Consider the following 13,049-nt stretch of genomic DNA (forward strand, 5'->3'; position numbering starts at 1 on the left):
TAGCATAGTAAAAACAGTAAAGCTCCAGTAGTTTCTCTCTCCCATGTCAGTGTTTCTGATCTTATCTATCAGAATTAGAGCCAGATGGCATGCCAAATCCAGAGGCCCAATTGATTTCCCCTTCCTGCCACATTCCCAGACAGGATGGGAACACACAGGTTTAAGCATCTTTCTCCTCTTTCCACTTACAACTGAAGCCTTAAGTTAATTTTTTCCTTCAGGAAAAATTTAAATTTACAAAAAAAAAAAAAAACCAAAAACCAACACCCATACATGAACCAACAAAAATTACCTTAAAGCCAAATTTTGCATTTTTTTCCAAGTACTATTTAGCATTCTTCACTCTATTCCCTGTGTCTGTAAATTCTTCCCCCAGAAAGTAATCTACTGAAAAATTCACTGGTATTTTCCTTTACTTACAATAAATAATCCTACATAAGTTTAGTAGAGCTGAATTAAACCGTACAAACACTGGATAACTGTGACTAACTATGAGTCACAGAGATGTGAACTTAAGGAATTTTCTCTCACTAGTCAGCTCAGAAACAAAACGAAAACAAACAAACAAAACAGCACAGCTCAGAATTTAAAGATCCATGGTTTCAGAGCTAATATCACAAATGATCATGAGAGCAGAAATCCAAAATGAGTATGCTCTCCTAGGAAGAGCTCACTACCAAGATGACCTTCCAGGTCACCATCAAGTCATTTGCCACTGCAAAAAGATATACAAGCAGCATCTTGAGAGTGTAAGATAACAGCTGTAAGCACATTCATCTTCCCTCAGCGCACCCACCCACTAGAAGAAAGGGAAAACAAGTGAATTCAACACCTGCAAGTTATACTCTGTAGCACAGAATACAAGTGGCTGTAGAACACTAAGGTCAGGAAGGCCCTAGGCTTTTTTCCTGTCATAATTTTCACTTTACTTTTATTAAAAATATATACCTTGATCTTGGAAATACTTATCTAGCCAAGCTTTTCTTTTACTTGGACCGCAAGTACAGATAAGCACATGCAGATTATTAAACATAACAGAGAAAGAAATAATAATAAGAAATTAGTATAATTATTTAAGAGTTCTCTGATATCCTATTTCATATAATCTACCCCTATTCCATTTTCAGGGTTACCTGTAAATGAAGACAGAAGAACTGCAGTAATCATAGAATCACAGCATGGTTTGGGTTGGAAGGGACCTTTAAGATCACCTAGTTCCAATCCCTTGCTATAGGCAGGGACACCTCCCTCTAGACCAGGTGGCTCAAAGTCCCATCCAGCCTGGCCCTGAACTCTTCCTGGGAGGGGGCATCCAAAAGTTCTCTGGCAACATGTTCCAGGGTCTCACCACCCTCACAGTAAGGAATTTCTTCCTAATACTTAGTCTAAATCTGTCCTCTTCCAGTTTAAAAAATTTCCCTTCATCCTGTCACTACTACATGCCCTTCTAAAGAATCCCTCCCCAGCTTTCCTGTAGGCCCCCTTCAGGTACTGGAAGGCTGCTATAAGGTCTCCTTGAAGCTTTCTCTTCTCCAGTCTGAATAGTTACAGCTCTCTCAGCCTGTCTTCATAGTAGAGGTGCTACAGCCCTCTCATCTTTGTGGCCCTCCTCTGGACCCCCTCCAACAGCTCCATGTCCTTCTTGTGTTGGGAACTGTATACAGCACTCCAGGTGGGGTCTCATGGGAGCAGAATAAGAGGGACAGAATCATCTTCCTCGACCTGCTGGCCACACTTTTCTTGGTGCAAGCCAGGACAGTTGGCCTTCTGGGTTGCAAGCGCACATTGCTGTCTTGTGCTGAATCTTCCATCGGCCAGCATCCCCAAATCCTTCTTCTCAGGGCTGCTCTCAAGCCATTCTCTGCCCACTCTCTATCTGTGCTTTGCACAAGTCCAGACAGATGACATCAGTTGCTCTTCCTTATCCATTGACACTCTAACTCCATCATAAAAGGCCACCAAGTTTGTCAAGCATGACTTGCCTTTGATGAAGTCATGTTGGTTACCACTGATATTAATTTTGCTGACAAATTACTGACAACTGGGATCATTTTCAGAGATATCACTTCTTCCCTCAAAAAGATTAATTCCAAGATCACTACAGTAAAGTGCAGAGAAAAAGCAGCAGCTCTCAAAACGTTCTATTTCCTAGCAGCCTACCAGAAACATTCCAAATGAGTCTGGAAATGCTTTCCATCATCCAAACACTAAAAATTACATCCATGGCAAAAACATTCTGATTTTTGCTGAACCTGCAACTTATGTTCAAAAGAATCTGGTGCTGCATTTCAGACACTATTCAGATGTAGATCATTTTTCAATCCAGTTTTCCAGGGATATAGATAGAATTTCAGATATTTTAAATTCAGCATTGATAACCAAATGTATCTGAACAAAGAGAAAAAGTCGCTGGCCACTTCACAGAATCCTTTTGAAATCATAATTGCACTAGAAACTTTTCAAGCAAGTACTCTTGTACACTTTCGTACACTACTTTTGTACACTACATCAGAGCTTCCTCTAAGCCTAAAGCTAGCAACCAGCACAACTGAGACAAGAGGTAGACACTGAGCACAACCAGCCCACAGGAAGGCATCTACTTGAAAAACAGAATTTTACCTTCAAGAGAGCATAACACTCAACACTTCAAACAAGTAGTCCCTTCCTATCTGTTCCCAGAAATTCTGCTCACACAGCTGCAGTCTCTCCCACTGGAAGTGTGATAATGCAGAACAGTCAAACAGACATGGTTCAAGTAGTAAATTATTTATCTCTGTTTATTCCACCTTTGCAAGTTTCATGACAAAGACTACAAGACAAGAAGTGCAGGAATGTACATACTGAACTACACAAAAAAGAGAACTGAACGTTACGAGATCATTGTAAGCTTATAACAATGTTCAGTTTTGCTCATACACCTAGTGAATTCTTAACTGACCACTCTGAGATTACCAACCTGCAATTTCTTCCAGTTGTTACTCCTGCAAAGGCGTTTACACAGAAATTAGAACTAGAATCAAAAAGTTTGCTTATAGCAGCTGCTTCAATTTGCATATATATTATAGCTTTATACTTGCAGAATTTAGAGTTACAGAGAGCTGGAGAACCCACAGCTTCATTTTAAAAAGATACAAAGATGTATAATATCATATTTAAAATTTGGGAAACTAGGCAGAAGCTGTACATTTTTGAATCATTCATCTTTGAGGTACCTTCATTCTTATAAGGACAGATGTTGTCTTTATTATTTTAAGTAACCTTTTAGGTCTAGACCAGGCATGTTCAAAGTGCAGCACAGGACATTCCAACCTGCAACCGCCACCTGAAACACACCATCACACTGGCAGCTCTGCCCCACTGAGTGGCCTGGTCCAGCCCCAGCTGCACACTCATTGCTCACAGCAGCCCAACACCATTGTCTGAGCTGAAATCAGGGCAGAGGGAGAGTACAAGGCAGTGCTAATTCAAGTTGCACCAAATAATTGTACATTCCCTGCTTCTACATCACCTTTACAGAAAATACAGACAAAATTAAACAAAGAGTAATAAGTCAATAGCTGTACTGAAATAAGTATCAGAGGGGAAAAAAAAACCTTAAGAGCAGATGACGAAGAACATTACCAAAAAAGTAGAATAATCCCACGGTTACTACGTAAAAATACTAGCAACTTCATTACAGCAATATTTACCTCTCCTATTCTTCTTACGCAGAAGATGATTTATAGATCTCTACCAAATCAGCATCCTCACTTTCAAAAATTAGTTGTTACAAAGTTATACTCACAACACATGAACAATGAATTTTTAATCAGAAGTTAAAGCTGTATTTTAGTAGTCATCTTTTTACTAATTAAAAATCTCACAGAAAAATAAAAATGAAAGAAACCAAGTACACCAAGTCCAGTTAAGCTCTCACCTGTTTCCTCAAACTAAATAAAGCTGCCGAATAAGTAATAGTTACTGAAGTACAACAGACACTGTTTTTTACTGATCTTTACACGGGAAGAGACTGTGCCAGCTGTGCTGACTGTGGGTTCTGCATGCCACCTTCACAGTTTGAAACTGCAGAGGCACACAGCAGCTGCTACCCAGGATGAAGAGAACAGTTAAGACTGTGGGAAACTCATGTGAAGCTCTGACCAGCCTCCTACCCCAAACACCACCAAAAATGTAGTTCTTGCCCAGAACTGGACCAGAGTCTGCCAACACAGAATTGTTCACATTACCACGACACTAGGAAAAAAAAAAAATCTTTATGTACTCAAAACATGAAACAAAATTCCAAATCAGTTCAACTTCTCTAAGATGTAGAAAAGTATCTTTTACTTATAAGTGGTGTTTTGGACTTACAGGTGTTACAAAGATTCTAGGCTAGCAAACTAACAGGTTACCACAATAGTGTACTTTTTAAGCTTGAGAAAATAATGAAATCAGTAAATAGTTAATAAATAACTGATTAACAAATTATTTAAAGTTTTCATTCTGATATGAAAAGTATTGTTTGACACAGTTTTACTTTAAAAGCTAACAAACGCAAAATAGCAATGTATCTGAACCTTCATTTTCCAGATAATTCAGACTTAAACCTGTATTGACTGTTAACATCAACACCTACATGCTCACAAAATGAAATAGCTTTTGTATCCCTAAGAGCAGTTTTCCTGTCCGCCTGACCAGTTACTCATACGGAAGAGGTTAGATCTGTAAACGTCAGATGGTCTTTTAGCTTATTCCACAGGGAGAACTTTCTGAAAGATGACATATCAAGCATTTGATCTTTACATAACATTTTCCCCAGAGGATTTTCCTTTTTGTTTGAAAGCAGGAAGAATAAAAAGAGAACAAAAAGCCCAAAGCAGACAGGTAATGATTCATTACACCCCAACAGGAAAGTTGAGTTGAAGAATCCTGCTCCCATCCCTTTCTATTTCTAGAACCTACTGCTAACATGGTAAGTTAAATGCATGTTACACGTGTGCATGCCTTACCTAATGAGGATCCTCCAAGCATGGCCCTCCTCGCTCAGATCGGTGATGTCTGAACCAACTCCACCAAGGACAAAGCATAAATTGGTTTTCTTACACCAGTCTACTACACCAGCCAACTTTCAGAACATCACATTTATATCAAATATTATGTACTGTCTGACTTATTAGTAATAAAACTACACTCATACTTTTGCTAAGACCATTCAAACAACATACAGTGGTCACTGTGATAATCATATTCCATAGCGTGCCATATCCTGTAATTTCCACCTTGTTCACTAAACATACCTACATAAAATTACTAATGTTTACATGAGCTTAATTTAACTCATAAGCAAGGGACGGCCAGGTAAAAAGAATGTTTCCCCAAGCTATCAACACTTACCTATGAATGTGCTGCTCCAAATAATGCGAGCTGCCACGTGTATGTTTGCATCATTTTTTTCATAACACAAATACCAATGTCAGCCTAATTCAGTTGAGATGGTTGATCTCAAGGAAGAATACACTCCTTCATAACTTCTAAGCTATGTTAATGACATGAATGGTATTCTGTGATATAACGATTAGCTGTACGCAGTACTGAATTCCACTTTCATCATTAAAAAGAGCCTTATCCACAGCTACCATGGTGACAAAACACCAGCGTAAAAAGTTGCCGCTCCACTACAAGGATCTATTCTTCCCCACCGCATTGAAAAATATCAAGTGCATCATGAGGAACACAAAAGGTCTGAAAAGAAACAAAATTGCCTCCATTACAACACAGTGGTTTACAACTAAATTCGTCATGCACTGCTACAGTATCTATCCCCCCATGGAATCTCAAGTCATTACTGGGGCTAAAACACTGGCTTGGAAAGTGACCGTTCTTTGTAAAAAGATTACCCTATTCAGACTTCATTGCTTTTTTGCCAAGCACCACCCATATAAGGAAATCAAAGTTCACTGTCATTTATTCTGTCCAGCCCTTTCAGCCACCTCAGAATAACCTTTCTGCTGCTTAGAAAGGTAAGTCCATAAACAAGCCAAATCATCTACTTGTTATCAGCACCAGACGCTACTTTAAGTCAGTTAAATGCTGACATTTGTCCTCATGCTCAATCAGACCGACAGAGCTGGATTAATAACTCTGCTCATTCCCTGCTATACAAGGTGCTGTTAAAGAGCTGTGCACGTAACAGTTTCAAGTAGTGCACAGAAGTGACTGCCCAACTCTTACAAACACCAGCACGCCTTGGATACAACAAACCAGAAGCACTGCAGCTGCCAAACACGCTGGCTCAGGCAGGAGAGCACTATCTAGATAAGCCAGCAGAACTACGGCTTCCAGTTCATGCAAGCATTCCCAATCACGAAGAGACTGACCAATAACTCCTCTGAGGCATGTGAGTGAGTCCGTGGTGAGCGACGCTGCTTTCACTACATGCAACCAGCAGGCTCCCGCGACAGGAGCAGCGCAGCAATAACAAAAAACTTACACCAGAACTTCACGTTCAGCTTCCCCTCCAAGAACTTCGGATGGGACGCTTAGACTTAAAAATAATAAAACAGTGGGGTTGCGTTCAGCCGGGGCCCGACGGCACGCTGCTAAGCGGTCAGGGACCAGCACGCCTTTCTTCTTTCGGACGGAAGCCCTCGAGACGCGCAGAGCGAAAGGCAGCGCAGCGCGGCCGTCCCGGGGCTGGGCGGGGGCTCCTTCCTGGGGCCGCCCGGCTCCTGCCAGCACCCCGGAACAGAGCGGGCGGCGGGCACGGGGCGCGCGGAGCCTCGGAATCTTCCGATTAAAGAAAAACGTTTGCCTCCTCCGGAACTTTCTAATTTGCCGAGAACTTAACCACGCTGCGATCATTCGCAAGGGCAGGACGCGCAGCACCGAGCCGAGCGCCTCCAGCCCAACACCTCCCGCAAACAAAGAAACTTCTGTGCCCGCGGAGCTCGGAACTTTCCGTCTCCTCGGGCTCCCCCCGCCCGCCCACCCCCCCCTCCCCGGCGCGGCCGCTCCGTCGCTCACGCAGCGCGGCGAGACGGGGCCGCACAAAGGGCCGCGGGGCGAGGGGCCGCGCAGGCCGAAAACAGGATATCGGCACTGGGAGAGAGCGCTTTCCTGCCAATCCCCGCCTGGGCGGAGGGACGGCTCCGCCGCCACCGACCCCGGGCCCTCTCGGTGCCGCTCACCTTGCCTCGGGCGTCCAAACCGGGTCCGGCGGCCGCGAGTTTCTCCCGACCGCGAGGAAACGTATTAAATCCAATCGGGCGTTCCGACCGCTGAACGGGGAGAGAAGGGAGGGAAAGAGGGAGGGGAGCGGGGAAGAAGGGAGGGACAGAGAGAAAAAAACCAACAGCTTTCGACGAGACGGGGGCGGCGGCTGCAGCGCGCCGAATGCGCGAGCGTGTACGTGTGTGTGTGTGTGTGTCTGTATGCGTGTATCTATGCGTGTGCGCCTATATGTGTGTGCGTACGGGGGAAGGGCTCCTCCCGGCGCCGCACTCTGCCCCAAGGCAGCCCCGCCCTGCGCCGCGACCACCCAGCAGCGACGGCGCCCCCGCCCCAGTCTCGCGGTCCCTGCCTGCCCGCCCGCCCGCCGCCTCAGCCCGGGCCGCCCCGCCGCCCTCCCGCCCCCCCCAGGGCGCGACGCCGCCCGCCTCACCTGCCCGCCCGCCGCCGCCCTCTCTCCCCGCCTCCTCTCGCACGCTTCCCCCTTCTCCTCCGTTCGGCCTCCCGCCCCTCCCCGGCCTCGGCGGCGGCGGCGACGAAGCCGCGGGAACGCCCCGGGGGGTGGCGGTACGGACGCGACAGGGGAGCGTACGAGACCGAGGCCGCCGCGCCCCTGCGGCTGCCGGCGCCGCGCACCGCCGCCCAGGACGGGGCAGAGCGGGGGGGGGGAGGCACGGCGGGGGCGGGGCGAGAGCGGGGCCGGGGCCGTAGGAGGCGGCGGAGAGGGGCGGGGGTGCGGCGGGAGCGCCCACGCTGGGCTGCGGCGGGGGAGGGGCGCGCGGATCGGCCGCCGCGGCCGCCGAGCCCTACCGGCCGCCCCTCCCCCGCGCCGGCGTGGGGCTGAGAGCGGGAGGCGGCGGCGCAGCCAATCCCGGGCCAGGGGCATCGTGAGGGACGGGCCGAGGGGCCAATGACACCCCGCGGGGAGCGGGAGAGCGCCGTGGAGGAATGAGGCGGAGGGGGTGGAGGGCGCAGTCTGGGCTCGGGCCGAGGCGGGGCGGGGTAAGCGGGCGCGCGGAGGCTCGCGGGGTGAGCGGGAGCTGTTCGCGGGCCGGGCCGGCTTCGTCGGCCGGTACGACCGAGAGACAAGGGCGAGAGGTGAAGGCACTAGAGAGGATGGAGACGCGCCTCGTTCCCCTCCTGTAGGAACGCATCAGTTGTTGAGACAAATTCAGTCCCGAACGGCAAATGATTTCTTGGGCATAAGCAGCTCGGCTTCTTAATCTAATAATGACAGATATTACCTTAAAATGGTGAATATATTGATCACGAAGCAGGCTGTCTGGCATGCATGGCGGTGCTGGCTGAGGGCTCCGGAGACCAGTGGTGAAAGAGCCACGACCTGTCCCACTGCGCCGTGCACGGGCAGGTATGCTGAGGCCTGCAGTACAGGTGTATTTCTAGGTACGTCAGCCCGCTGTACAACTACACAGCCGTGCTGAAAGGCTGTCAACCACAATAGCTAGTGGTGTACAAATAGGTTGGAAAAGCAGTCGCAGCTCTACAGCGTTCTCCTGTTTGCTAGGTCTCGGCAGTGCACTGATGAGAATGTTTTTCTATTTAATTTCCCCGCTGTTTGAAAGAGGTGTTTGACACCCCATGGTGAGCACAATGTGCCTCTGCGGCGGCCCTGGAGCCCTGGTTTTGCTCAGCCGCCAGGCAGAGCACTCTGCTAGCAGCAGGGAGGGATGTTCCTGCTGCTCACCTTATGTCCCTTAATTGTCTTCTGCAGGGACCACGCCTGAGGACAGAGATGCCTCTGCTTCTGTGCCCATTTAATCCTGGGCTTCTCTGCTGGACTGCCACCAACGCAGCTGTATTTTTGTAATCTTCTCACTTAGAAATGGACAAAATGCTGTAAAAAGCCAGTTTACGTGAGCCACTAACACCGTCAGCTTAGCACAGACCTTCGTCTGATTGTTAGCTTGTACAAGAAGTGAAGAAGGTTTTAAACCCTTGCTGCTCTCTCTGAAAGTAATTTCAGTGGTCTTCCATTCAGGATCATTAGTTGCTTCATTCGGATTCTGATGAAACTTTGTTAAACATGCAGCTGGACATATTTATATAAGCCCACTATGTTTAACATTACTGTTATTTAAAAGTACTCAGCTGTGTGTGGGAGTTGCACATTCAAGAATTTAATTTGTATCCAGATATAGAAAGCAAGCATGAGTTTCTACTAGGGTAATAATATTCACTGATTGTTTCTTCCCTTTTCTATGAATTCTCACTCCATCTTTACAGAGCATACAATCCTCTTTGGGGGCTACAGCTGTGCCTGGATTTAAATAATTAAACTGAATTATAGATAACCATCAGAGTTTGTAAAAAATAGAATTGTATACATATTTCACAAAGCATGAAATCATCTTTGTTTTGAAAGAAAGAGAGAGAGAGAGAGAGAAAGAAAGAAAGAAAGAAAGAGAGGGAGAAAGAAAAAGAAGAAAGAAGGAAAGAAAGAAAGGGCAAAACCACCACTTTGTTGTTGTTTAGAAAAGGTATTTTACTTAAAATAACTCCACTGTGGACTAAGACCAAGATTGAGAGCTTCAGCTACTACTGTTATGAACAGTGATAACAGATTTAGAATTTCCCACCGTAATGCACTATACTGGTGTTTTAATAAAATTACCAATATTTTATCTCATGAGCAATTGATCATTCTGATCAAGTAAGAAATAATGCATCCTTATCATAATTAATACAAATCTCTTTCTGTAACCCATGTCCTCCTTCATGAACTCTCCAAGGCACCTGTGTTATGCATGACATTGTTGTAGCTTTTATTGGTGTGAAATTGTTCTTTGGCAAAGTTTGCTGCAAATTGCCCAATGCATTTACCAGTGCAGCTGGGTAACAGATGGGTGTGGGAAATTTATAGCAACTATTGTTCCCATGATGGATCAGGCATAGCTGTAACATTAGTTTCAGTGTAAGACACAATTTTGCTTGCAGTTTTAGCCATCAAAAATAAAAGCCTAGCCAAAGATTACTGATACTATAGATAGCTGGACTACAGCTCCTGAAGACATGTTGCACAGAAAAGATACAACTATCTATGCAAACTAAAAAATACCAACAGTTATCCCAGGGATTTAGAAGTGCTATAAATATCAAGACAGTATTTAGATTACAGCTTCAGCGGAGTCCCCAGCAACATTAATTCCCAGGGTTGTTATCCCAGTTACCCTGTAATTACAGATTGAGTGCATAAAGTACAAAATATAGTTATATAATGAGTCTTCCAAGTGATACTCTGCAAGTGATCCCAGTGAAAGTTTAAACAAATTCTTTATACACAACTTCATGTTAGACATGAAGTCCAAAATTCTCTCATTGAAATTTCTATTTTTGTATTTGAATAGCAATGTGAGTAAACACTGAGTAAACTAAACTGAAGCCCTGAGTGTTTAAATGGGCTAAGCAACATGTGTAGTTGTTCAGAGTGCTTACTGCTGGTTTTCCCTGTTCTTACAAATGTTGTTTGTTACATTTATGTCTTCAAACTTTTCTGGCTAGACTGAAAGGTACTTACTTCAGAGTAAACATTTCTCATTAAATGCTGAGGTACGGGAACAGTGGATCTTAACTTGGTCAGAATTGGGACTTTTGGACATCATTGCAATACAAACATTAAATAACAATTACTGGAAGTCATAATTGCCTGAAAGACATAAAGAGACAATGGGTAGTCTTTTCTATAATTAGTGCATGTTCAAGTTTTGCCATTTATTTTAGGGATACTCTATAATTTATGTTTGTCCATGATCCAAAGTAGAATATTTTGATTGATCTGATTCACAACAGGATTATACTGCAATTATACTGGTGAAATCAATTTAAACAACAACAGCAATAATGCTATAATTCCCTGGCAATTAAGGCCCAGAAGTATGCTGTTACAAGTTCCTCAATGTATAATGCCCATCTCCTATATTTTAAGAGAAGCTAATTAAACCATCTCTGTTCAGTTTAATGTTGAAACAATGAAAAACTGACACTAACTAAATACTGTGTTACGCCTTAGAAAGAAGTTTTTATCTATGCTGGGTTCTACAGTTTTCAAATAGTAAAATATCAAATGTAGCAGTGAAAATAAATGTATTATGTAATTAAGTTTTACGGTATTACACAAATAGCACTAGGAAACCTTTGTAACACTACGACCTGTTTTGTGTATGCTCTATTCCAGAAATGGTTAGGAATGTTTTAGAGTTATTTTTAAACATTTAATTGTGACTTTTTGTTTGTATTTCTCTTCCCTGGTTACCATGGGTGAGCTCCTGAATTCTGGCTGAGGAGCAGTTGGCATGGTGTTTTGTAAGGACAAGAAAAGACAAAAAGGTGAAGTTAAGGCACCTTTACTCTCCTCTGATTTGGACTGTTTTGCTCCTGGGCAGTCTCCTTAGCACTGACTTTAAGCTATGCTGTAGCCTCTCAGCCTAAGAGCCTGTTTTGACAGCTGATGCCCTCACATAAATCCTGCGCTGGTCAAAACAAACAGAAAGGAATGAAAACTGCAACCATGTCGTGTGAGGACAGGGACCATCAATCCCTCACTCAGAAGCTCCTGCAGAGCTACTTCTGGCCACGCTCGAGACTTGAGTTAAACATGAAGTTGTCAAAAACGTGCTTAAAACGAGCTATTTTATCAATATTTTTTTGCTATAAACTCTTACCAGCTGCCCTTAGAAAGACTTTTGAATCCCAAAAGTGTAGCATTTAATGCTGCTGAGGGTATTTGTGTCCAGAGGTTCTAATCAGACCAGAAATAGCTGTTCTATCAAAAGTGAACCGTGCTAGCTCTATAGTAACTTCATAATATTTCTATGATAGTTAAATTGCTATTCCAAAGTCTGTTGTGCTGCATCCTGCAGGAAAATGATCATTCCTCTCTCTTCACTGTTAGAAAAGAATCTCTGTGGCAAGTTTGATTAAAATTAGCAATGCTGGTGTTTTTAAACTAACAAAAACCTCTACGAATGAATTCTGGAATACCAAGTTGATGAACATGTAATGTGTAGCTGAACATTATAAATGTATAAAAAGTATCACTCCATAATTTTTCTATTTAGGCGTATTTATGATTATGATACCAATCATGCTAACCAATGAATAACTCCAAATTTCTGTAACTGTGGAATGAATTGCATTTATTTTACATTTTAAGATTTCGTGATGTGGGTCACTTCTTCATTTCTGTTTTGACCTTCAAGTTTTCTTGTGAAGAAATACAGATCTGTTTGTTTTTAGCAACACAATTATATAATGTGCACAGTCCTTAATTTTCCTTGTTTGTCCATTCACCTCACTTTCTATGAATAATCTCAATGAAATACCGAGTCCTAAAAATACGTACATTCCCAGATGTAATGCTGGCTCAATTAAATTTAAAGCTCAGTTTCTTGTAGATGGCCATGTTTGAAACTACACATTAAATGTCAATGAAGCAAATATAAAACATCACCTCTGTGTAGCCGGCATAACTGAAAAGAACTATAGACTTTTAAACATGTTTTGCGGATGCTTTTTAAAATCTAAAATGAAGAATTTTTTTTTTTTTAGTTTTATCTGTCCTTAGTTTTCAGGCAAACAATAACACTAGAGTAATAATTTAAATGTTTTAAGCCACGAATTTCATCTCTTAATTTCTTCCATCCAAAGGCAGGATTTTAATACAAATCTTAACTGGCAGACATGACTAATATGCTATACATCAATAAGGAAGTACGACTTTCCATGCCACAGAGGTGAAAATGTTATGGATCAACACATTTCCATGCCTACAAACAAGCAAATGCTCTCAGCAGAGAATGTCAATTTACTAAGTGCTTTGAGAAGAA

General features: G+C 43.6%; 1 protein-coding gene across 4 annotated transcripts in view; it reads right to left on the reverse strand.

Annotated features, from left to right (window-relative positions):
* Positions 1-7,488, reverse strand: part of ERBIN (erbb2 interacting protein) — a 110,727-nt gene extending 103,239 nt beyond the window's left edge. For all 4 annotated transcript variants that reach the window (XM_042825871.1, XM_042825867.1, XM_042825870.1 and 1 more), the window contains exon 1: positions 7,167-7,488. The gene's annotated coding sequence lies outside the window, so the exon portion shown is untranslated. The remainder of the gene's footprint in view (positions 1-7,166) is intronic.
* Between the last annotated feature and the right edge of the window lie 5,561 nt (positions 7,489-13,049).

Source organism: Centrocercus urophasianus, unplaced genomic scaffold (assembly GCF_019232065.1).
Source record: "Centrocercus urophasianus isolate 14NV4802_14NV808 unplaced genomic scaffold, USGS_Curo_1.0 seq_25, whole genome shotgun sequence".
NCBI classification, from domain to species: Eukaryota; Metazoa; Chordata; class Aves; order Galliformes; family Phasianidae; genus Centrocercus; species Centrocercus urophasianus.